The sequence below is a fragment of the Ailuropoda melanoleuca genome, chromosome 11 (genome assembly GCF_002007445.2).
Source record: "Ailuropoda melanoleuca isolate Jingjing chromosome 11, ASM200744v2, whole genome shotgun sequence".
Classification (NCBI taxonomy): Eukaryota; Metazoa; Chordata; class Mammalia; order Carnivora; family Ursidae; genus Ailuropoda; species Ailuropoda melanoleuca.
The window spans coordinates 105,729,455-105,755,093 of record NC_048228.1 but is presented as its reverse complement, the minus strand read 5'-3'; the positions used below and the strand labels follow the sequence as shown (position 1 = coordinate 105,755,093).

Below are 25,639 nucleotides of genomic sequence, written 5' to 3'. Positions count from 1 at the left end.
TCTTCAGTTTGTTTCTCATAGTCCATAGTCTCTCATGTTTCATTCCCCCTTCTGATTACCCCCCTTTTCTTTATCCCTTTCTTCCCCTACCGATCATCCTAGTTCTTATGTTCCATAGATGAGAGAAATCATATGATAATTGTCTTTCTCTGCTTGACTTATTTCACTTAGCATTATCTCCTCCAGTGCCGCTGTTTTTAGCTTCTTGAGGAACCTCCGTACTGTTTCCCGGAGTGGCTGCCCCAGTTTGCATTCCCACCAACGGAGGAAGAGGGTTCCCCTTTCTCCACGGCCTCGCCAACACCTGTTGTTTCTCGTGTGTCTGGTTTTAGCCATTTTGGCGGGTGTGAGGTGATGTCTTCTTGTGGTCTGATTTGTGTTTCCCTGATGAGGGATGTTGAGCGTCTTTTCAAGTGTCTGTTGGCATCTGGACGTCTTCCTTCGCCGATTCGAAAATGAACTTGTTTGTCTTCTCATTGTTGAATTACAAGTTCTTTATTCTGGATGTAGGCCCTTTGTTGGATGCATTTCTCCCATCCCGTGGGTTGTTCCTCCCTCTTCTTTAGGCTGTCTGTATTCATGTGCTAACCTGCCGTAACCACTATAAATTGGGGGGCTGTTGCCATTAGCCGCCATCAGCGTCCCATTGGCTCTGACGAAATAGGAGCTGGCGGAGGATGAGAAGGTGGGGGCGGGAGGTGAGTGCGAGACAGAGGGCTGGGCCGCTCCAGGCCAGAGCAGGACAGTGGGGACAGAGAGATGAAGGAGCTAGTCCTGGCAGGACTCGGGGCCTGTTTGGTGTAAGAGGGAGGGAGCGGGGTTCATGTGGACAGACTCGCAGGGCTCCGGCCTGGATGATTGACTGGAGGGGAGCTCTTTGCAGAGCCCGGGCCCCAGGGAGGAGGGGGAGCAGGTTTGGAGTAAGATGGATTCCGCGAGTTCTAAAAACAGCAGCCGTCACTGAGTGCGTCCTGGGCTCCAGCGCCAGGCGCAGTTCGAAGTGCTGGGTGTGGGTTGTTGCCTGCAGTGCTCGCCAGACCCCGAGTAGTAGAGACTGTTATTACAGACCAGGAAACCGAAGCCCAGAGAGGTTAAGAATCTTGTCTAACCGCTAGTGCAGTGAGCCTGGAGCCTGAGCTTTGAGCCTCCAGGCTGCCCCGCTGTTCGGACGTAGGACTGCAGTGCCCCCCTGAGGCTGCTAGAGAGACCTCGCCTGTCAGCTACTTTACACCTGTGATATCTGTCGTGGCTGAATGGTGGCCCCCAAAAGAAATGTGCACGTCCTAATTCTTGGAACCTGTGAATATTACCTTACATGGCAAAATATGTAAATGAGAATTTTGAGGGGAGGAACTTATCCTGACTTATGTGGGTGGGCCCTAAATCCAATGACAAGTGTTCTTAGAAGGGTGAGGCAGGAAATGTGACACACAGAAGAGAAGGCAGTGTGAAAATGGGGTAGGGGCTCCACGCCATAGCCACTGGAACCTGGAAGCGGCAAGGAGGGATTCTTCCCTAGAACCTCTCGGGGGGCCGTGAGGTCCTGCTGACACTGTGAATTCTGCCCCATGATCCGGATTTGGGCTTTAGGCCTCCAGAGCCACGAGAGATTACCTTCTGTTGTTTTGAGCCCCCAAGTCCGTGCTCATTTGTTATAGCAGCCATGGGAAGCTGATGGCACTCTGCACCCTGGGAACCCCGCTGTCTGAACTCTGCAGAGCCCGGGCCTCCAGCTCTCAGGAGCATGGTCGTTTCTTTCTGTTCAAAGTCCTGCAGAGGCTGAAGCCGGATTTGATCGGGAGGCGGCAGAGCTGAATGTTCCAGCATCTCTCATGCCCCAGGACGTGGCCTCACATGGTCACCGTGGGGCTTCCCGGGACGCCCGCTGGCCCTGGCTGGGACAGACATGCCTGCTTTGGTGCTGGTGGGAGGACACAGCAGTGAGTGGCTTTGCGGGTGCAGAAGGCCTGGGCCTGTTTTTGCATGGCTGTCCCTCAGTTCTCCCAGCGGCCCCACAGCCCTTGCGCAGTCCTGGACCCCCTCCTTAAACTCCTCCCGGACTGTGTCTGCTGGCCTGTCAGTGCTGATGGTTAGGGATACAGGCTTTGGCATCAGACACACTCGGGTCCCACACCCAGCTCCTGGCTGGGTGACCTTGGGCAAGGTACTCAGCCCCTCTGAGCCAGTTTCCTCCCCTTTATGGTGGGGATGCGGATGACGTGGTCATGCTGCATCCCTAGCACATCCCGGCTGTGGCCGTGGAAGAGCTGACGGATGGGACGAGGTGGTCGCTTCCCCACGGCCGAGACTGCCTTGTGCAAGTCAGCCTGTTCTGTGAGTACAATCACAGTGGCGTGCTGCGAACTACAGACACGTAGAGCCTCACCTGCATTGTGTAGAAAAGCGAAGACTGACCCCTGCTGCTTGGCTCCCCGGGGGCCTCACCGGGAGAGGCCAGGTCAGGCTCACTTGCGTGCGGAGTGTCCCAGGCCCCGGCTGACCCGACTGCAGGAGCGGGCTCGGCTGTGGTGCTGGGCTGTGTCCTGGCCCCCGGTGGCCTGGCCTGGCCCCTGCCTTGGCGGGCCTCCGTGAAGCCGAGTCATGTCATTTGTTGGACCGGCAGCCGGCACTGGTTCCCACTGTCCTCCGGTAAGACAAGGTCAAACTCGGTAGTATCCCTCACAAGCCCCCTCTTGACCTCGCCGCCCCCCCCATCCCTCTGAGCTCTCAGCCTCCCGTGTGGTTCCAGCCTGGCCCATCCTAGACGTGGCCGAGCCTGCACGTGCGATCTGCCCGTGCAAACCTCCACTGTATCAGTGAGGCACCGCGTACCCCACTGTGCGAACATGACATGGGGGGACTCTAACGCAGCCTGTTCCTTGGGCCCCTATGTCCCGTGCATCCCCAAGTCCTTCCAGTGAGCCTTCCTGACCGTCTCCCCACCATTTGGGCTCCTTGCTTTTCCCCTGGTGCACCAGCTCCCCTGCCTGGAATGCTCCATTTTACTGGGTCAGCCCTTTCTCCTCCTTCAGAAGTCCACTTGGCATCACTTCTTGCTCAGAGTCTTTGGGGAGGGGCGCCTGGCAGGCTCAGTCGGTCGAGCAGCTGACTCTTCATTTCGGCTCGGGTCATGATCTCAGGGTCTTGGGACCGACACCCGCTTTGGGCTCCGCACTCAATGGGGAGTTTACTTGAGGATTCTCTCTGCCTCTGTCCCCCAACCCTCGTGTGCTCTCTAAAATAAATAAATAGATCTTTAAAAAAAAGTCTGGGGACCTCCGTGTCCAGGACAGTTTGACCCTCCCATTGGCCAGTTTCCTTCCTTCAGGGCACCCGTCTGGGGTTCAGCATCTGCTCAGTTGTGGGTGTGTTTGACTAGTGTCTGCTCCTGCCACTCGAGGGTGGCGTGTGCTGGTGTGGACGCTAGCTTCCCAGTAGCTGCGGGGCCGCGCACGGCGGAGGGGGTCAGTGAGGTTCCTCCCACTGAATGGCTGGAGAAGTACACATGATTCCTCCAAAGAGCCGCCTTTTCTTACTCCTCTGGGTCTTGACCCTGCGCTCTGATTGAAGCCCCTCCTCTCCCGTGCCCTGACCCCCATCCCGGCTGGCTCTGGTGGGTGCCGATTCTCAGGTAGCTCAGGGCTACCTTGCACTGGGACTTTCCCTGAATCCCGGCCCCCACAGGACTATGGGGTTCCCTGTCAGATCTCTGACGCCCTGTCTCCCCCTGGTGCTCCTCTCCGCTGGACTGAAGTCTTCACGGAGCCCGGGAGGGACCTGCCCACACGTGGGGTGCTAGGAGCAGTTGTTCCCTGGGCACATGGGATGTAACCGAGTCAGACCCAGCAGGTGCTAATTGTGACCTCTAGCGCCTACTAGCCATGCCCGCCCTGTGCTAGGCCCTGGGGGTACAGTGGTGAACACAACAGACCACGCCCCTGCCCTCCTGGAGCTCTTCTGCCGGCAGGGCGTGGAAGAGCACCCACACAGACAGATGTGTGACATGGGAGGTGTGCTGAGATCTAGAAGTATGCGAAGGGAGGCCTGAAGAGGCCTGAAGGAGTGAGGGAGGAAGTCACGCAGCCGTTTGGGGGAAGGATGGTCCAGGGAGAGAAGTAGCAAGTGCAAAGGCCCTGTGGTGGGAGCATGCCTCGTGGGTTGAGGGGCAGCAGGAGGCCAGTGTGACTGGGAGCAGTGACCAGGGAAGTGATGATGCGAGGTCTGAGGGGCGTTGGGGGGTATACATGACGGAGGACCTCAGCAGTGTTTGATGGCAATGATGCTGTCTTACCAGAGCCCATGCCTTTCCTTCCCACGACCCTGCATCGTCAGCTGGCCAGGCTGGGCGTGCGTCCTCTTGCCTAGATGGCGTGATAACGCCCTCACAAGCCTCCCTGCCTCCGCTCATACCCCTCAGAGCTACTCCACTGGGTAGCCAGAGGGAGCTTTTAATGGAAAGCGGACCTTTGTGTTCGTTGCTGAAAGCCCTTGCCTTTGTGCATTCGACAGTAACGGAGCTGTGTTGGGTCACAGGAGAGAGTACGATGCCCAGATGACTCCTAACCTTGGGGAGGCTGCTTCTGCCTCCAGGAGGGGCTTCACTCATCTGTGATGACTTCCGTTTTCATAGACCCCTCCCGCCCTCCATACAGTAGCATTGCATCATGGGAAGAGAATGGGCCGGGGTTGGGCAAGCCTGGGGAGTTTATGTTCCTTGACCCCTTAGTACCTTGGGCTCCCTGTTTGTAAAGTGACAGTGGTATCAGTGTCCCCTCAGAGGGTTGGACCGACTACAATGATGGGGCTTTGATGCGCTAGCGTGAGTCCTACACGTGGGCTCAGTGATCACGTCATGGACGAAATATGACAGTAATCATCAGGGAAGAGCGTGTCTGGGCAGAAAGGCTGGGGTCAGTGGTGTCAGAGTCCACTTAACGGTCAAATAAATTAGGTGGCAAAATGCGGGCTCAGTCTGGCAACATGGAGGTCAAGGGAGGTGAGTAGAGGCCGGTGGAGGTCAGAGTAGGTGAGTGGAGGTCAGGGGAGGTGAGTGGGGCTAGTGGAGATCAGAGTAGGGGAGGGGGAGGTCAGTGGAGGTTAGTGGAGGGCTGAAGAGTGCAACGAAGGTAAGTGGAGGCCAGTGGGGGTCAGGGGAGGTGTGTGGAGGCCAGTGGAGCTAGTGGAGGCCAGGAGAGCTGCAGGGGCTGAAGCCATCCAGCAGGGAAGTGAGGAGGCCATGCAGACAACAGATGGAGACAGCCTCGAATGACTGTGGAGAAGCAGAAAGAGGCAGAGGTTGGGGGGATTGGGCACAGAGATGGGGGGGGGCTCTGTTTTGTTTTAATGGGAGTGACCTGAGTATGACAAGCTGATGGTGAGGTGTTCCTGGACATAGGACAGAGTGGGGAGGTTTGGGGAAAGGTGGGAAGGAGGAGGGGCCAGGGCCAGGGGGGAGAAGGGGTGTTGATTTGGGAATTCGGGCTCAGTTCAGGGTTTTTGTTTTTGTTTTTTGTAGGATTTTATTTATTTGACAGAGAGAGAGAGAGAGGGAGAGAGAGAGAGCACAAGCAGGGGGAGGGGCAGAGGGAGAGGGAGAACCAGGCTCCCCTCTGAGCAAGGAGCCTGGTGCAGGACTTGATCCCAGGACCCTGGGTTAGGGCACACATGCTTTATTTAACCAGTTCTGCGCTTACCTGACTGAGCCACCCAGGCGCCCCTCAGTTCAGTTTTCTCTGTGTCCTTAATAAAGAAATGCCCCTTTCCTCTCTCTCCCGAACGTTCTGTGCTATTTTTCCGAGCTTCTTTTGATTCGGTTATAAATGGAATCACCTTCGAGTTTTATGCACGGATTGCTTATTGCTGGTATGTAGGAAAAAAAGTGATTGGATTTTTGTTTGTTTGTTTTTTAGCATCTAGCCACCATCCGTTGCTTTGCGGGACCCTGAAAATCCCATGTGTGTTTCAGAACAGATCTGTGACTTACACCTCCCCCTGTCTTCATTTCTTCCCCTGTTTTCTTGGCCCAAACCTTCCCTCTCCCGTCTCCCCAGCCCTTGGTAGGAGCAGGACACCTTCTCTTCCCAAGAATTCCAAGCCTCCTCCCCCTGCCCCCACATGGAAATAGCTTTCTTGGTTCACCCTCTTTGTGAGGGCTGTGAGGTCAGCAGGTGTCTGTATCCATGTGGGTTTTGCCCTGAGAAAGGGGATCTCACTGCTTGTGCCTGGCTTTTCCCACGCAGCAGGTGTGGCCAAGATCTTCCCAAGGCCTCCTCCTTGGTTTGGACACCCCAAGCTTGCTTTAACCAGTTTTGTGCCATTCCCGTTATTCTGGACCATGCACATTCCCTTAGGATAGATTCTAGAAGTGAAGCTAGTGAGCAAAAGCGATCCATATTTGAATTTTTCACAGAAATTGTCAAACAGCACTCCAGAAAAAGTGGTGCCAATTTGTACCCACCGAGAGTGAATGAGAATAGCAGTTTCCCAGAACCTTGCCAGCAATGAATATGGAACATCTCTGCTAATGGGGTAAGTGAGAATTCTCCGTCTGGTCCTCATTCCATGGGTTACCGATGTGGCCCACCATCTCGTGTGAGCCCTGGCCCCGTGCTCTCTCTTCTTTGGGGAATTACTTCTTCATTATTCATACCAATTTTTCTGTTGGCGTGCTGCTTAAAACAACTTTGATTTGTAAAGCCTCTTAGCCCATTAAGGATATTAGCCTGTGGTCTGTGATACGGGACAAGTATTTTCTCCCAGCCTGTCGTCTGACGCTCTTGCCACGATGCTTTGCCTCCGCAGAACTTCAACATTTTGCCTCCTGTGGCTGCTTAGACTTTTTGCCTCCTTTACTATTTGTGTTTCAGAGATTTCTTTGTTTTGTGGTTTCTTTGTGTTTATTTCGGTTTGTAATCCCCCTGTAAGTTGTCTCGCTGTAAGGATCTAAGTGGATATCCAGTTCTCTTTGCTCCCAAACAGCGAGTCCTTCACCCAGGAGCTGTGGACCCTCTGGTGTCTGTCTGCGTTGCTGTGTGTTAAATTCCTGTCCGCCCTGGGATCTGGTTTTGGACTTTCTCTTCTGTCTCATTGAGCTGTTGAGCAGCCTAGTTGTTTTTCTCCCCATGGAGAGAGGCACACACTACTAGCTTAAAGTTCTCAAACCAATTTCATTTCAAGCTAAAAAGATGGACTTCCTGTCGAGGATGACTGCTACTGTCTGGGGGCGGGAGGCCCAGAAGACCCTGTGGGGGTGATCACCCCTCTGGCCCAGGCTTTCTAGAATGTTCTCAACCCTACTTTCCATTTGGTCATAGCCCACCCATGTCCCCAAACCCCCAGTCTTTATTTAACCTACAGACATTTGCTCACCACCTCCCCCTTGGGGCCTGGCACCAGGGTAGCCAGAAGAATTCACCAGGGGCTTCCAAAGCCACAGTCTCTGGTGCCTTTCTTCCCCCACTGTGAACCTTCATGGCCCTGCTCACCTGCAGCATCTCTGAGATCCCTCCCTGGGGCGGGTGGGCAGGCAGATACCACCACCCCTCTGCCGTCCCTGTGCTGGAAGGCTCTTGGCCTTTAGGTTCTTTGTGCTCGCCCTTGAGCACTGGTGGGAAGCTGGAACATGCAGGGGGCCCCTGGGACGTCTGGAGCACGCACTGTGTGAGGGGCACTATCTGTCCGCAGTCTTGTCAGCATCCCTGTGAGGCAGCCCGTTCTTACTGTCCTTGCTTTCCAGTCGGGGGACAGAGACAGAGAGGGCAGGAGTGGCCCGGCCAAGGTCCATGGAGCCAGCCTATAGCTGGGGCCCCACCTCGTTGCACCGTTCTCTCCGGCCGCCGCCTGGGGAGTACCGCCCAGAGAACTCTTCTGGACTTGTACAAGCTTGGTTCGCTTTGTTGTCTAGGGGAATGAAATGATCTGTGGAACCGAGCTGAGCCAGCCTAGCGCTGTTGGTGAAGACTTCCCTGGGAAAGCTCGCCTGCCCACCACGCAAGGCTCTGGCCTGCTGCGTTGCAGTGGGCTGGGTCTCCCGCACAGCGAATGTGAGGACACGCCCAGTTAGATCCAGTGTAAACACAAGGAGGCCGAGGCTCAGAGAGCTTGGGTGGTGTGTCCACGGTATCATGGTGCGGGGTGTGGGGAGGTGGCCGGGCTGCGATGCTGGCTTGAGATCTTGTCTCTTCACTGCTGCGATGGCCTGTGCCACTGGCTTGTAGAAAGGTTAGGACAGGGATGGGTTTTAGTCAAAAAGGTAAGTGTTATGATAGAACGTTTGTGCTGAAGTTTTGTCTCAGAGTCTGAAGATTTCTGTATCTATGCATTGTTGCTTCCTAAATGCCACTAACTACCTTATATAGAACTTGCTGCTTATTAGAGAATTTTCAAATGAACCTCACTTCGTTCTCAGAACAACCCTGGGGAGAGGGGCGGATTCCCATCCCCAGCCCGCTTCTGAGGATGAGAACGACTTGCGCAGGGCACTCGACTCTCTTACTAGCCATGGGACTAGTTACGGGAAAGGCAGGGCTGTGGAGTGTCAGCCGGTAGGTGCGGGTTCCCCGAGTGCCAGGAAGTCACAGCGGGACCGACAGCTGTCGGGGACAGACCACGCACCTGGCTGGACATCCAAGGCCAGTGGAGTAGCCAACCAGCCCCGGTCTCTGGCACGTCCTGTACCACCGAGGATGACGTTGTCGAAAACCCTCCAGCCGATGCTGTCGGGAGCATCCAGGTGAAGACAGGTGCACCTGCCATTTGCATCCGATCTTGAATTTCTATCTCAGGAGCTAAGAGCTGGATGGCCGGAGCTACTGGGGGCTGAAGCCAAAAGCTTAGAACAGATGGCATTGGATTAATTTTTGCAAATCGTAAGAAAGGGAGTGCACAGCAATCTGTTAGCTGTGTCGGCATCTGATTTTAACTTTTTAAATCAGAATCATGGACGCCGTTAGTTACCGCCCTCTATTAAATCTGAGATGCCATCAATTGGGAGATGCATCCTTATTTTTGTACCGCTAAAGAAAGGGACGAAAAGCAACGCCGTCAGAGTTAGGCTGTAAGACACATTCTAATTTCAGAAATGTTAAAAAGGGCATAAGCATGCACCGCTCCCTTGTTCACTTGTTGGCAGATCACATCCCAGGCCTGGCTTTATAGGAGCACAGGATGAAGAGACGCTCACGGTCCCTGCTCCCCCAAAGCACACGGACCGCTCAGAAACATAGACATGATGAACAGACTCATTTCAGAAGTTTGCTGGTCGAAAGGTTCATTCAGTCACAGAATATTTCTTGAGCACCTGCTATGTGCCAGGCTCTGTTCTAGGCACTGAGGACCCTGCAGCGAACAAAACTGCTCATGGAGCTCGCTCCTTTCTATGGCAATAAATGTGCATCCCCAGCAGCCGTTCTCACACACTGCTGTGCAGAAATAGTCATGTGCAAAAAATTTACGTTCTGTCCGCCAGGCCCTCGTTACATGCCTTGCCACTCATCAGGTCTAGGGTAAGACTCAGGAATCTGCATTTTCACCAGCATGCCAGCAGGTCCTAGGGCAGGAAGACTTCAAACCAGAATGTGACAAATAGAGCTTCGGTGTTAATGACTTGTAGTGTCTCATTGTATGAATGTTCTAGAATACACTTAGCTGTTGGGTATTTAGCAAATATGTAGCTGGTTTTGTATCTTCCTATTGTAAACAACACATCCATGAATGTCCCTGTAGCTAAATAGGTTCCTACCTCCTCCTTGGTTTCTTTAGGGTAAATTGGACAGGGATCCTTGGGCTGAATTTTTAAGGGTGAGGTTGGAGTTCACTGGGGCCATATCTGGCCCCAAAGCCTGACTGCCTGGGTTCACTTCCCCTTGTTAGCTGGGCATTTTTGAGCGAATTCCTTGCCTTGCCACACCATTTTCTCATCCCTGAAGTGGGACAATAATAGTACCTACTTTTTAGGGCTATCATGAGGAGTGAATGACCAGAGCTGGTGGACAGAGCTGTGCTGGTAGTGGCTGTGGGGGTGGTGAGTGCTGATTTTGCACTGCAGGAGGAGGGAAGGGGGAGATTTGCGGGGGGAGGGGAGGGGAGGACTGTTGGCTCTGCACACTGCCTGCACTCACGACTTGGGGTGCAGCAGCGGCTCTGGGGACAGAAGCTCTGGATGTGCATAGCCAAGCATATATGACTTGATGCTGGAGAGCAGACCTCATGTCACGAATCCAGTCTCAGCCCGACTCCCACACTGCCACTGGAAACATCTTCCCTCCACACGAGTCTGGACGCGTTTCTCTGTTCATATCTCCTCCCTGACATCCTTGCTTCCTGGGCGCGAACTATAACCTCCTTCACACACTGGACTAGGAAGGAGAGCCCTTAAGAACTTGGTTCCAGCCTTATCTAATGCCCCCCCGCCCCTGCCCCCATGTGCTCTGTGTCTTCTCGTGGAAGGTGATGGTGGAACTTGGCCATTGTCCTTTGGCTTTTGAGGGATGAATAGGAGTTTTCCAGGTGAAGAGGAAGGAAGGGCTGTCCTGGCTGATGAGGCGGCATGTGCACAGGTGTGACAGTGTGTTGGGGGCCATGTCAGTAGGTCATGGCTGGGTGTGGGGTGTTGGGTGGGGTACATTGCAAGGAGGATGACTGTGGGCTGCAGAGGTGGCCCAGCATCGTAGGGCTCTTGAAAGTCTCCCTAAATTTCCTCGTGTCTGTGTCTTCAGTTGTGCCTCTTTCTAGGCTGAAACGCACCCCCACTCATTTCCTATCTTTTTAGAGGACCGTAGCCATCTGACAAATTCCTTGCCTAATTGCTAAGGGCACAGAAGGCTTCCCCTTCATTTATTTAACTTGTCTTGAAACTGGGACTTGGAGGGCGACCAGTCTTTCTTTACACGCTCTGTGGTAAATCCCTTCTGGGAAAGCAGATGCGACATCTCAGAAGGCTTTTCTTGCAAGAAGTTTGATGTGAAAGCAACCAAGTTATTAAAATAACTTAGCGGGCTGAGATGCGGCTCCCCAGAATATAGTCCCTGTGAATTCCTCCCTCCCCTTCTCTTCTGCGTCTGCCTGGTGTCCCGTTCGCTCTGCCTCCCCCCGGCCTTAGAGCCGTGTCCAAGCGTGTTATCTATCAGCCCTGCACAACAGAAGCTGGCTGCCTCCCGCCCGGGGCGCTGGGTCTCGGGCAGTGAGAGATGGGAAACTGGGCCTTGAATCGTCACTGTTCTTCAGCAGAGAGTAAGCCCCTGCTGTATGCAGGCATCAGGCTAGACTGTGGTCAGATGTGGAATCCAGACTTCCTGAGCTGGAAGGGGCCCCAGGGAGTGGTCATTTCTCCATGGGGTGTGCGGCTTTGTTGGTCCAGGAGAAGGTTTTAAGTGGCACGTGGACAGATGCATTTTATTTTAATAGTATTTACCTCAGTGTGAATTAGAGAATACAACTTGCACCTGAAACCTGGTTTTTTGGTGGATGCTATCGCTTAGAGTAAGGCTGAGAGTGTGTATACGTTTTTTAAAAGTCAGTAATTGTAAAGAAAAATATGAAGCAAACCAAGGGAAGTTGCAAAGGAGCGTGATGGACCTTTTTTGGGGTTCCCCCAAATGTTCTTAGTCACAATTTGCCAAAATCCTTTGACCTGCAGCTTTGGGGCAGACCACACTGCGGTAACGTTGGTTTTGAGACAAAGTCCACGGTGTTTGTGTTTTGTGTGGAAGCCGCAGCGGCCACCCCCGGATGACAGTTAGGGGACCTTGTCTAGGCCCAACGCCACAGAGAGGCGGGTGCTGGCAGGTGCCAGCAGGTGCTGCGTCAGGGGCAGGACATCAGGGTGGGGCCCGGTGTGGAGGCACTGGCCGGCTTGGTCTCTTGGCTGTCAAGGGAGGTGGGCGCAGTGGCCCACCATGCTGGTTGGCTCATGACGGAAGGCAGCCTGCCCTCAGCGGGGCAGGCAGGTGGCGTGGGTCTGCTGGAATTGCTAAGGAATGCCTGCTTCTGTGAGGACGTTCTGAAGGAGGGGACTCTCCTAAGTTTCAGGATCGGAGAACCGGAGCTTACATTTAGAGGTCAAAGAGTCACCCACGCAGTCCCGTCATCAGCTTCAGATGTCCCGTTTTCTCTTTGAGAGACTGCCGGTGTTGTGAGGGCCCACGCCAGCTCTTCGCGGGCTAGATCTTGTCTTGGTTGGACAGCCGGTGGGCGGAGGTCACCCCCCCCCCCCCCCCCCCCCCCGCGCGGGGGGGGGGGGGGGNGTTCACCAGTGCCGCCACTATGGGGCGCTGTGGCCCGAATTCAAATACCCTCGGCTTTTTGGCTCCCATTTAGGGACTGTCTGTTGGCTAGGCTGTTGTATTCCTGGGTGATTCTCGTCCCTTTCCTCCCTGCCCTTCCCTCCCTCCCTCGGTGGTTACAGGGCATCAGGCACAGTGGTGTGGACCGCAGTGGTCACCAAGTAAAGTCATCCTTCTGACCCGAGCCAGTGTTTGGTGAGTGGGTATCCTGTGCCCAGCACAGGGCTACCTGTTCCTACTTCTAGCATCTCTCACTTGCTTCTCAGGATAACACTAGGAGTTAGGAGTGTTGTTTAGGAATCCCACGTTAAGGACGGACACCCTTCTTTCCCCCCGAGCTCCCTAAAGGCTGACGTCCTCCCCCCCCAGAAGGGCATCTCTTGTCTGGAGACTCCGTGAGCGTCTTGCTGGGAAGAAGGAAGCTAAGGTCCAGGTAGAGCTGCGTCCTCGTGTCCCCTTCTTTCCATCCTGGTCTAGGCAGCAGATTTGAGAGGCCCATACTTGCAAAAGGTGCTTTTTAAAGATTTTGCTTCCTACCAGCAGCATCGAGGCAATTTTCTGGGGCCCAGATGGAGTCTGTTGGGTTTCAGGGAGGAAGCCAGACAGACGCTGAGGCAGGCGCTGCCAGCTCCGCGGGCTATTCATCAAGATCGGGAGGCCGCCGAGGGCCGGGAACGCTACGTTAACGCCGGGAGCAGAAGCATGTGTCTATTCCTGGAGGCAGAAACCACTCTGTTCAGCAAGCAGGGCCGTGTCCCTGCTTGTCAGGACCCTGGGTAGGGCCCTGGGGACACAGATGTGGAGCTGTAGACGCTGACCTCGGAGTCCACAGCACAATAGGCAGGGTTCGGGTGGGTAGAAGTGTGAGCGGTGGGTGCCACTTCCCAGTCCATGATCTTGGGTGGGTCACTTAATGTTGGGGGGTCCAAGGTCTCCTTCTCTGAAATGGAGGTGGGATGGGGAGAATGACAGCATCTCTTTCAAAGCCTTATGAAGGTCCCCAAGCTAAAACGCACAGAGCTCAGAGCCCGGGGCCTGGTCCAGGAGCTGCCCATTCCTCTGTGTCTCTGACATGGTAGAATGTTCTGTGCTGGAGGGAAGCAGGAGTGCAGGGGTGCTAGCTGTCTCCTTCCCCTTTCCTCCCACAGCTGGGCATAGAGCCGGTGCTCACAGATCTTGAGCGTGTTTGTGGAAAGAATGAACGTGACATTGGCCTTGGAGGATTTGGGGTTTAGGCGGGGTACAGACTTGGGAAGAGGGGCGGTGCTGTGGGCAGGCAGGGGGAGGGAAGGAGCAGAGGGGCAGAGGAGGGCAAGCCGGGGGCCCGGGCAGGGAGTGAGGGGGACGGATTTCTGTGGGGAGGGCCGGGCGCTGGCGGGGAGACTCAGCCCAGGCTGTGCTGCAGATCCTGGCCGCCGGCTGGATGCGGTTGCTGAGGTCCTGAGGCCAGCTTTTGAGCCCAGGTAAGAAGGGTTTGGCCTCATTGTCTCCATCCTGGTGGCAGATGAGGGCCTGTTCTGTGCTGGTGGCGAGGCGAGAAGTGTGGGCTGTGGCCCTGTTCTTTTGGGGAAAAAGAGCAAAAGACCCCACAGGTAAAGTGATATGACGTGGATTTTGTGAGTAGATATAATATTGAATTTAAGTTAGGTAATTTTTTGCCCTAATCTTTGGAAGACAGATGAAATGGACCTCCCTTCCTTCTTGGGCACCTGTGGGACACACTGTGACTTAGAGTCGGGCCTGGTTTCAGGTCCTGGACTCCATACTTCATACCAGGGTGGCCTTGGGCCCTGACACCTGGTTTCACTGAAACTCTGTCTTCCTGTCTGTGACATGTGAGAGTCATTCTTCATCGGTAAGACTCAAGGGCCAAGTGTGATGGTCCACACAGAGCTGGTCTGGGACAGAGTGCCTGCTCACTGCTGGTCATTTCCTTCTGGAAGAAACAGCGGCCAAGATGTTGTGTTTGTGTGTTGTGGGGATGGGTTGTAAATTACTTTTGTCTTCTTTTCCGAACCCCTCAGTTTTTCTTTGATTAGCATTTTTTTTCCCCTTGAGGAACATAACTTGTAAGGAATAGACCTGACAAAGTCACCTGCTTGGCTCGGGCTTTGTTTCTGCAGATTGGCCCTGGGCCACAGTGGCAAGTGTAGGACTCGTGAACCCCACGCTTGTGGTGGATAGACGTCACTTGCTGCTTTAAAGCCTTGACATTCCTGGGCAGCCAGGAAGAAGGGAGACACTTGGACCCCGGTATCTTTGCAAAAGCCCTTTGCTCCATAAACATGAGCCTCGGGCCGTCAGGTCTGACCAGCCCTCCAGCCCCAGGACCTTGGATGAAGTCCCACGAGGGTGCCAACCACCAGCCCCCTTGCTTCCTGGGTGTGTATTCTTGGGCCAGCTCTGTAGCCTCTTGGAACTCCCCCTGCCTCCTGCAAACCTGAAAGCAGCCCATGATGTCTTCCTGCCTTCTCCTCCTGTCCACTCATCCGGTCCCAGGCCCTGGCTGGGAGCTCCCCTGTCTCCTCCCACATGTCTGTGCATGGAAATTCACTCAGTAAAGAAGACTGAGTGCTTACTAGAAGCCAGGCCTGAGGATGGATGCTCTGGGAAATCTACAGATAAAGTCCCAGCGTCCTGGACTTTTTATTCCGAGGGTGTGATGGGGCCGCATGGGTCGGCATGGGAGAGCAGCAATGAACAAGCAGAAAATAAATGAGAAATACATGTCTGCATTTGCTGAGCTCCTGGAGGGATGGTCTGCGAGCTCATACTCTCATCTCCAGTTTCCCAGCACCCGGTTGGCCCCCAGGAAATGCTGGCGAACGGAGCTGGGCAGAAGAAGGGAAGAAACGGGCTCTGCCATCTTGAAAAGGTAGACTTGCCCTTTGTGGAATCTGAGCCCATAGCAAGTGTTCGGAGTCTGAGTGGTACTCGGCTTATTGCAAAGGGCCGTGGGGAAAAGGGGTGTTCACATGCATTTCCTGGAGTGCAGAAGCTGAGGCTTAAAATCCTCATTTGCTTAGGAAGAAACAAATGCAAAATGTCAGCAGGGAAGATCTGCTGGGTGCGAGCCAGCATTTGGGATTGCAAGTCAGTTGTGCGCACGGAGGCTGTCACCAGGAAAGGCAGGTGTCCTACTCTTGGTCTGAAATAGATGCATCATAGCCGTCAAATCGTTGCCGCTAGCTGGCATTCAACTTGGGATACTCTAGTGTTTACTTAGCCGTGTACATGTCACCCGACCCACAGCTTTTCCAGAAAGCTGTCGGACAATGGAAAGCGTGCCTAATTTTCATTTGGTCACTCAGTGTGGTCTGGGCAGCTACTCAGGACCAGGCTCTGGGGCAGGTCCAGGAGCACGAAGTTGACCAGATCGGGTCCTTGCCCAAAGGAGCACGTGTTCAGAGAAGGTAAGCTTGGGGCGGGCAGGGACTTGTGGCTGTGCGGTGTTCCCAGTGCTGAGCACAGCATCTCGCAGAGCAGAGGCGTGACAAATCCTTGAGTGAACGAATGATTGGGTGAAATGAATGAGTGATTGGATGGGAACTAGTCAGAAGGTGATGCCAGCTCAGAGTGGCCGGTCAGAGGGGAGCACGGGAGCCGTGGGTGCCCTGATGGAGATTACAGAAGCTTCTGGGGGAGGCTTGTGAGCCAAGGAGGAGATATCCACAGGCGCCCAGGCCCTCTGGCAGAGGGAGGCATAGGGGCAGAACCCACTGCTGGGACTAGGGGAGTGAGTGTTCGGAGGGCTGAGTAGGGGGTGGCTTGGGGGGGCTTCAGAGGAAGCCAATGCAGGTGGGTAGAGCGCTGTTGGCCTGGCCGGTGAGCTTGGGCTGGACCCTAAGTGGGGAGACCACCCGAAGCCATCTAGGTGGAGGAGTGATGTGATGGGGTGCCCTAGGAGACCCCCATGGATGATGGGGACAGCAGGGCCTGGGCCGCAGACCAGGCAGTCCTTCAGAGGCAGCCTTCCTCGGCTCTTAACTCACCAGGTGCTGCCCCAACATATTCTTTGCAGATGGCCAGTTACTTAGGTGCGCTTTTTAAAATAAGCAACTTTTTGTGAGCCCCCTTAAATGACTTAAGGGCCCCTTACGTGACCAAGTGTTAAGAGTGGGTCCTTTCAGATTTCTCATGCAATTAACAGTGCCCAGTGTTATCTTCGTGGACTGAACTTGCTAATGAAAGTTGGCTCCAGGGAGAAGGGTGCCTAGTCATTGAAGCTCATTTCCTTCATGCTCATTGGGCTTGAAGCACAGGGGCCACCTGGGTTAGTGGAGTGTGCTGTGTGACCTTGCTCAAGTCACTTAACCTCTCTGAGCCTCAGATTCTAGTTTCTTATCTTATGAACTGGGGACCATAATAATTCCCATCTCACTGAGTGTTGGGACAGATATGAGAAGTCCAAAGCTAGGAATTTAACCAGAGTTTTCTGATTCCTGGTTTTGCAACCTCAGCCTAATTTATCTGAAGTTGTGTTTTTGGGTTAACAGCTTCTGTGCCCTTTTAGGCCTTCTGTGTAGGGTGATGCTTAAAAACAAATGAGGAACAACAGTTAGAGCACACCTTTCTTTAGTAAGTCTTGGAAAGTTAAGATACGTCATGGTTGAGGATGAGCTCAGCTTGGCTGGCTTCCCTAAGTGAATTAAGGGCTGTATCTGGAAGGAAGCACAGCCTGGACTGCCTGTGCCTTTCAGGGAGGGTAAAGCGGGAGAAGACACCGGAGAAGCTTCTATCTCTGCTGACTGTTGAGAGCAGTTGTTCTTGACCCTGGCACCCAGGCTGCATGTTCGAATCCCCTTGGCTGCTTTGGAAATATACCAGTGTCTTGTCCCACCCCAGATCAGTGGGGTCTGGACTATATCTGGGCATTTTCTCAGTTTTGTTTCTGATTGTTGATTGCACTCTATAGAAATACAATTAATTTTTATATACTAATCTTGCATCCTGCCACCTTTCTGAATTCATCTATTAGTTCTACTAGTTTCTTTTTTTTTTTTTAAGATTTTATTTATTTATTTGACAGAGAGAGACAGCCAGTGAGAGAGGGAACACAAGCAGGGGGAGTGAGAGAGGAAGAAGCAGGCTCCCAGCCAAGGAGCCTGATGCGGGGCTGGATCCCAGAACGCCGGGATCACGCCCTGAGCCACAGGCAGCCCCTAAATGACTGAGCCACCCAGGTGCCCCTCTTAGGGTTTTCTATATGCAAATTCCTGTCATTTGCAAATAGAAATAGTTTTACTTCTTCCTTTCTAATCTGAATGCCTTTTATTATTTTTTTCTTGCCTAATTTCTCTGGATAAGCCTGTAGTACAATGTTGAATAGAAGTGGTGAGAATAGACAACCTCAACCAGTTCCTGTTGCTAGAGGGAAGGAAAGCTTTCAGGCTTTTCACCACTGCGTAAACTGTTGGGTGTGGGCATTCTGTAGATGCCCTTTATTGGGTTGAGGAAGTTTCCTTCTGTTCCTAGTTTGTGGGGCGTTTTTATCATGACAAAGGTGATAGATTTCATCAGGTGCCTTTCTGCATCTGTTGAGATGATCCTGAGGTTTTGTCCTTCATCCTATTATTACGGTGTGTTATGTGGATTAGGCTTGAGTTAAACCGGCTTTGCATCCTGGAATCAGTCCCACCTGGTTGTGGTATATGGTCATTTTTCTATGTTGCTGGATTTGGTGGTCCAGTATTTTGTTGGGTTTTGGCTTGTAGACACATCACCCTAATCTCTGCCTTTATCTTCACATGGCGATGTCCCTTGTCCCTGTCTCCAGATTTTTCCTTTTTGTAAGGACACCAGTTATTTTGGATTAGAGTCACCCTAAGGACCTCACTTTAACCTGTGTCTCCAAATAGGGCCACATTGTGAGATACTGGGATTAAGACGTCAATATATGAATTTTTAACCTATAACATATATGAGGAACATGTTTCAGTATCCTTCTTCTGATATTGATTTTCAGATGTAATTTTAGCTGGGGTGGAACCCTTTTAACAAATGATATCTTGTCTTAAAGCCCATGTGGAACACCCCAAAACAAGTTAACATTGCAGGGGCAGTGTGCCCAGGCTTCAGACAAGTCCAGAGGTGAGTAGAGCTGGCCATTGCTGTTGTTTGTGTGTGCGTGTGTGCAATATGCAGCTGTGTGTTAATCAGTGTTAATTGTTAATTATTAACATTAATGAAATGGTTAATAGTTAATAATCAAATGTCCCTGATATTCCCAGAGGGATGGGGAAATAAGCCATGTTTAATCTCGTCTTTATCTGTCGTCTCCAAATTTTTCACAATGAACACGTAATACTTAATCATTATACTCATCAATATTAATAATATTAATTAAATTATTAATTAATGAGTTAATGCAACTCATGGTGTATTCACAACAGCTCAACCTCATGAGGGAGCTATTATTATTTTCCACATTTTTCCAGGTGGGGAAACAAGCTCAGAGAGGGCAAGTAACCTGCCCAAGGACACACAGCTACCAAGGCGGGAGGGTCTTGATTCTCACTCAGTCTGATTTGGAGCTGGCTATCGAGAACACGCTGCTCCGCGCCATTCTGAGGTTCTAGAACGTGAAGTCCTGTCAGCAGAGCGTAGGTGTAGATAGCGTCTATTTGTAGTGAGCGTGAACAAAGTATTCAGTTTTCTGCTGTGTTATTTAAAGTTGTTTTGTGTGTCCCTCTTTAATTTTTTAAAAAGATTTTTATTTATTATTTATTTGAGAGAAAGAGAGAGAGTGTGTGTGGAGGAGGGGCCGAGGCAGAGGCAGAGGGAGAAGCCAAAGCAGACTCCCCACTAAGCAGGGAGCCCAACGTGGGACTCGATTCCAGGACCCCAAGATCATGACCTGAGCTGAAGGCAGACACTTACTGACTGAGCCACCCAAGCGTCCCTGCCTCTTTAATCTTAACTCAGGTTTCTGGGGCACCCGAGTCTCCATCTGCATTCATTTGCTGGGCTACTTGAAACAGAGGGTGTAATTCCGGGAAGTGGGGGTTAGAGGGTGGAGGAGCACAGTCTCGGCTGGGCCCCAGGCTTGACCCTCACCCCCAGGTGAGTGATACCCCAGGGTGACACCCCAGAGTTGCCCTCCAGGGAGCTGGGGGGTCAGAAGCCATTGTGTCCAGGCTGACTCCAGCCACAGCGGTGAGCAGGGTGATGTCCAGACACCATGCGCACCAGGACACGCCCTGCCTGCGAGGCTCACACTGACAGATGTGCACCTTGCTGCCCCGCCTGGGTCCCCATTTATCCTGGGTTCGAATCTTGTCTGAACGAGTGAGTGAATGAATGAATGAATGAATGATGGATCTACAGGCGCACGCAGAATGCTAGCTCCAAGGGAGTCTGGGAAGTGTAGTTTCTAGCTTTCTAGCCTCTGCAGTTCAGGATGTCACATTTGGTCCCCCTTTGGGGTCACTTCGTCAGGGTGATGAGAGACAGGCCAAAGACGGACAGGTCAAGAAGTGCCACCATCTCAATCTTCGAGCTACTCACAGTTCCCTGATTCCTGGGTTCCTCCCGGAATTTCAGCATGTCCTGTCTCCAGGGTGTGCAGCGATGACAGGAGCTGAGTCAGGTGGGACGCAAGCAGGAAGCGCAGTCTGCATCAGATCTGGCCCCTGGAAGGACAGCATGCCTTCTCCCAGCCTCTTCCGTTCAGCCCACCTGGGTGAGCCCCAACCTGGGTGAGCCACGGCTCGGAGGCACCAGGAACACAGGGCCTGGCAAGCACGTGTCAAGTCATGTGGAGGAGGCAGGGCTGCACGTTGCTGTCCTCTGGGGCAGGAAGTAGGAAGTGCCCGAGCAAAGCAGGGGGCAGCTCCTTAGCCTGAAAACGGGGTGGGGGGAAGAAGCGGTGGGGGCCACCCAGTGGGAGTCTGAATCGTGGAGCACAGGAGGACTGCACGGGGCAGCCTACGGAGTTGGACAGGCCGGGTGGAATCTTGGCTCCTCACTTCACCTCCTTGAGCCTCAGTTTCTTCACCTGTAAAATGGGGTAGTTGATTGAATTCCGTGAGCTTGTTGTTGAAATTTAGTGCAAAACTCCATTTAAACGCCTGGTGGAAGATGAGCTGCTGCATCTCCCATCACTTGTCCCCTCCCCGTGTGCCCTCTGCCAGAGCTTTCTGGGTACATCAGAGGGTTCCGGCCAGCTGGGTAGAGTGGAGGGGAGGGGTCCTGACTTGCTGGCCGTTTCCTGAGTCGGCTGTTCCTTGGAAATCTAAATTCATTACCTTGGTTTGGCTCTTGACCAGTACTAATCACCATCCAAAGTAAGAAAAGCAGGAAGGAAAAGGATAACTCGGGGTCACTGAGCAGGAGTGATGGCAGGGCTGTGTCTGGCTGTGTGAGTGCGGGCAGTGGCTTGGCCTCTCTGTGGCTCTGTTGTTTCCTGTACAAGGAAGGGAAAATGAGCCCGACACTTAGCATTTCTAATGGGTTCCTATGGTGCTTCCCTCATTCCTGCTCCCAGGGGAAGGTATTACCACTGGGATGTTGAAATAGGATTTCCAAAAGTGCTTACATGTTCTCCTGGTCATTTGGGTTTAAACAAGCCTAAACGTGGGTTTATAGATGCCTGCCAGGAGTTCGAGCACTTCCGTACGTGCCGAAGGAGCCGTTCTTTCACTGTGAGATTTTCCCCACACCCACTGTCTCTTAGTTCCCATGACCCCAGGCTCTGCCACAGCGTTGGGTGATAATTCGAAAATGTGTAAGGACTTCTGTGAGAGCAGGAGGTGCTCCTGGGCAGGGGTTGGGGGAGGAGCCAGCGGACTGGGCTTTCCAAGGTTTGGGTTCAAGTGCAGGCGGGCCGCGGCTCTCCGCATGTTTTCTCCATCGTCAGTGCGGCCGTAAGTGGCCCCTCAGGCAGTTGCGGTGGTTGATGCAATGCTGTGTGGGGCTAGATTATGTCACTCTGCCAAGTGCCAAGTACACGAAGGCATTTTTATTCAGGAAGCACCAGGCTGGGGGAAGCGCCCATCCCTGGAGTGGGCTGGGTCAGCTCTGGTGACATCCCATAGCTTGAGAAAGGGCTAGGAGTGGTTCCCGAGGAGACTAAGTGGCCCTGCCCGACCCCCTCCAGACTCCAAGCAGAGACACCGTCCAGCTTGCTTCCATCCCTGCCTGGGTCCTGCTGGCCCAGCTCGTCTGTCACCTCCTTCGTGGAAGCACCTCCCTGGCATCTGGGCATCCACACTGGGCTGTCCCTCCTCTTCTGTTTCGGGTCACGAGCACTCACATGTACTTCACCCCGGCCCTGTTGGACTTGAAGAGCTGGTGGAAGAGGTTGGGGCACGATCTGGATCTGGTCATCTCGCTGGCCCTGTGCAGTGTCTGCTAGCGTCTGCGTGTGTGGGGGAGGGCAGCGTGGGGCTTCTTGTGTGCGCGTGTGGACATCCATCTCACAGGCTTGTGCCCTCTGCCTTTACCTGGGGACAGGCACCCAGCCAGGCTCTCCGAAGACAGAGGGACACTGAGACCTCACCAACCCAGAGTGCCTCGTCTGGTGGGGCAGACACGTGCCAACACAGCATGATTAGAGCTGTGAGGAAGGGAAGCTCAGGGTGCCACGGTGTGCAGAGGACACCCCCCCCCACCGGCCTGAGGGTGGGGAGTGGTCAGTGCCAGCCATCCAAGGAGGTAATGCCCACACTGAATTTTGAGGAAGACAGATATGTGGGAAAGGGGGAAGGGCATTCCAGGAAGAGAGTATCAGCTAGGTTTGGCAAGGCAGTGCTGCGTAACAAAGGAAAGATCAGTTTGGGTCACACATGCTCAGTGCAGGCCCCCTGGACTCCCCTCCAGTGGGTAGATCTCAGGGGTCCAGGGCTCCCATCTGGTCACACTGTCATCTCAACATGGGGCTTCTATGTTCTATGTCCCTGCAGCCACGGAGAAGGGAGAAGAGGAGCCAGTCGGGCACTTCCGTGCCTCAGCCCCATAGGGACACAAGTCACTGCTGCTCGCACACCACTGGCCAGGGCTGGTCACATGATCCCCCCCCCCCCCCCCGCAGGGGAATCTGGGAAGTGGAGGGAAGCAGGTGGGGGGGGGTTGCCAAGCACACAGGGAACCCGTTTCCACAGTGGGTTCTCTGGGTCCCGGAGACTGCAGCATCGATGGGAATTACAGTCCCAGGACCTCCACCTCTGCCAGAATTCCATAAAACACTGACTCCCTCCCCTCCGCACAACTGCGGGGCCTGAATATCATGGCTGGAAAAGAGACCCAGGGAAGGAACAGAGCTCAGGGGGTAAAGGGAGTCTTATTATAACATGTCCAGAAGGATTAAGTTCTTTGGTGACTTTTATGTTTTTAAGGAATTGGGTTTAACATTGGCCCCGTCTCCTTCTTGATCTCCTTCCATCCCTGTCAGAGTATAAATAATACGCAGTGCGTATGGTAGGTGTTTTCATATGGACGTGAACCCTTTGTGTTTGTGAGTCTTCTGAGCCTTTCAAGGAAGTTGTGCACAGAGTTACCTTCCCGTTACTTCGGGACAGGGTGGCCGTGGTGGGGAAGGGGGCCGAGGCCTGCTCACGGAACATCCAGGAGCACAGATAGAGAACTCGTGCTCCGCTAACTTCCCCATTCTTATTGGCAAGGGCTTTGTCTCTGCTTGTGATTTTAATTCAGATTCATCCTTATGATTTTTTGCATTCTTTCGGCCGCATTACTTCCTAATGCACTTCCGGAGTGTCATTTGCATAATGCGATTTTTATCTTAGTGAATTTATTACAAAGATCTTTCTTCAATTCAAAAGGGCTGGGGTTTGCTGTCTTGGCTGTAAGTGAGAGAGCGTCAGCACCGAGGGATCCACAGTGGCTGGGAGTTCATTTGAGCTTCGTTTCCTTTAGCTGATTGTGAACGTGCAGAAGTCGGCTGGCTCCGTGGCAGCCTCGTGGTCTTGAAGTTCAAGTGCTGTCTGGTAGACGACACATAGCTGTGTCTTGTTTCTCCACCCGCTCTGACAGTCCCTGTCTTCTCACTGGTGCAGCTAGAACACGGATAGTTCAGGGGTTATTGACATAGCCGGAGTCATAGCTACCGTATCTGTTACTTTTCTATTTGTCTACTTTTGTTTCCCACCCTTCTCCTGCCTTCTGTGGTTTTAACTGAGCATCCATGTGCCCCATTTTCTCTGCTTCCCCAGCATATCGATTGTGCAAGCACACCTCGTTCTGTTGAGCTGTGTTTTATTGTGCTTTGTAGATACTGATTTTTTTTTTCCCCAAATGGAAGGTCTGTGGCGACCCTGGGTCAAGCCGATCTGTCGGCACCATTTTCCAACAGCATTTGCTTACTTCGTTTCTCTGTGTCACGCTTCAGTAATTCTCACAATATTTCAAACTTTTTCATTCTTACTACATTTGTTAGGGTGATCTATCATCTGTGGTTATGACTTGCAGAAAGCTCTGATGATGGTTTTAGCAATAAAGTATTTTTTAATTAAGGTATATGCATTATTTTAGATATAATGGTGTTGCAAATGTGTGAACACAACCTTTATATGGACTAGGAAACCAAAGGGAGTCATTTGACTCCCTTTATTAAGATGTGGACTTCCTTATTGTGGTATGGAACCAGACCTGCAGCATCTCCAACGTGTGTCTCTATTTCTTTTTCAGCTTTCTAAAGTGGTAGCACTGGGCGTTATACGCAACTGATAAATTATTGAACCCTACATCTGAAACTAATGATGTACTCTATGTTGGCTAATCGAATTTAAATAAGAAAATAAAGTGGTAGCCTTAGAATTTGCAATATATGTGTGCAGTCACTCCAAGTCCCTTTTCATACAGCACCACGTGACTTCATGCATAGTGTAAGCACCTGCAACAAAGCTTCCTGTTTCCTCCCTCCCGTGCCTCGTGGCACTGCTGTCATTCATGTCACTCATCCAGAAGCTGTCATCACGTAATACTATGTTGCTGTTATTATTTTGAACCTCATTATCTGTTAGATCAATTAAGAATAAGAAAAATAAAAATTTTTGTTTTTCTTTCATTTATTCCTTGTCTGGCTGTCTTCCTTTTCCTGTGTGGATCTGTATTTCTTTAAAAAAATTTTTTTTTAAATTTTCTGTCTGTCTGTTTGTTTTTGGATCTATATCTCCGACCTACATCATCTTTCTTCTCTCAGAGCTTCTTGTAACTTTTTCTTTTTGCCGGGAAGATCTACTGGTGACAGATCTCGTCAAATTTTATTTGTCGGAGAAACTCTTTACTTCTCCTTCACCTTTGAAAGATCATTTAGCAAGGTATAGAATTTTAGGTTGTTGGGCTTTTCTCTCAACACTTGATTTCCTCCATTCTCTTCTCACCCACGTGGTTTCTGAGGAGAAGGCTGATATAATCCTTACCTTTTCTCCTCTGTAGGTAAAGGTGTTTCCCGCCCCCTGGCATCTTTCAAGATTTTTTTATTTGTCTTTGATTTTCCTCAGTTTGAATATGATGTGCCAAAGTGTCGATTTTTTGGTATTTATCCTGTTTGGTGTTCTGTGAGATTCATGGATCTTTGGTTTGGTGTCTGACATTAATTGTTGGAAATTCTGAGACCTTACTGGCGCAAATATTTCTTCTGTTCCTTTCTCTCTTTCTTCTATTTCTGGTATTCCCATTTTACATTTGTTACCCCTTTTGTAATCATCCCACAGTTCTGGGATGCTCTGTCCTGTTTTAGTCATAGTTTTCCTTGGTGTTCGGTTTGGAACGGTTTTATGGCCCTGTCTTCAGACTCACTGATTCTTTCCCCAGCCAGGTCCAGTCTACTAATGTGTTCCTCAGAGGTGTTCTTTGTTTCTATTATAGTGGTTTTTTTTCTTTAGCATTTCTTTTCAGTCCTTTCTTGGAACTTCTATGTCGGCTGACTTTAGCCATCTATACTTGCGTATTGTCTCCTTTTTCCAACAGAGCCCTTGGCATGTTAATCCTTGTTATTTTAAAGCCCTGGTCTGATCATTCCAGCATCACTGCCATATCTTAGCCTGGCTCTGTGTCTTCAAACTGCGTTTTGTGTGCCTTGTAATTCTGTTGTTGTTGTTGAAAGCTGGACAGGAGGTATTTGGTAAAAGGAACTAAACTGATTCCCATGGAGGTTTCTGCTCTGGTAGGGTTGTTATTCTCAGCATCCATCTGTCTGCCTCTCCAAATTTTGCCATGTGTTCTCAGTTCTCAGATGGATATAAGAAAAGTTACTGATTTTCAGTTTCTTCAGCTTTTTCCCCGTTGTGCGGATGGGAGTGATGACTTCCAAGCTCCTTACATGCCAGACCAGAAACTGGAAGTTGGATTCCGTTCCTTCTGTGTTCTCCCTCCCTCCTTCCCTCTTTCCCTCCACCCTT

General features: G+C 52.1%; 1 protein-coding gene across 5 annotated transcripts in view; it reads left to right on the top strand.

The window, feature by feature from the left end:
* The window catches only part of JAKMIP1 (janus kinase and microtubule interacting protein 1), a 129,465-nt gene that overhangs the window by 27,008 nt on the left and 76,818 nt on the right, over positions 1-25,639 (top strand). For 3 of the 5 annotated variants that reach the window (XM_034672150.1, XM_034672147.1, XM_034672149.1), the window contains exon 2: positions 6,410-6,528. The exons of the other annotated variants lie outside the window; for them this stretch is intronic. The gene's annotated coding sequence lies outside the window, so the exon portion shown is untranslated. The remainder of the gene's footprint in view (positions 1-6,409; positions 6,529-25,639) is intronic. 5 annotated transcript variants of the gene reach the window in all.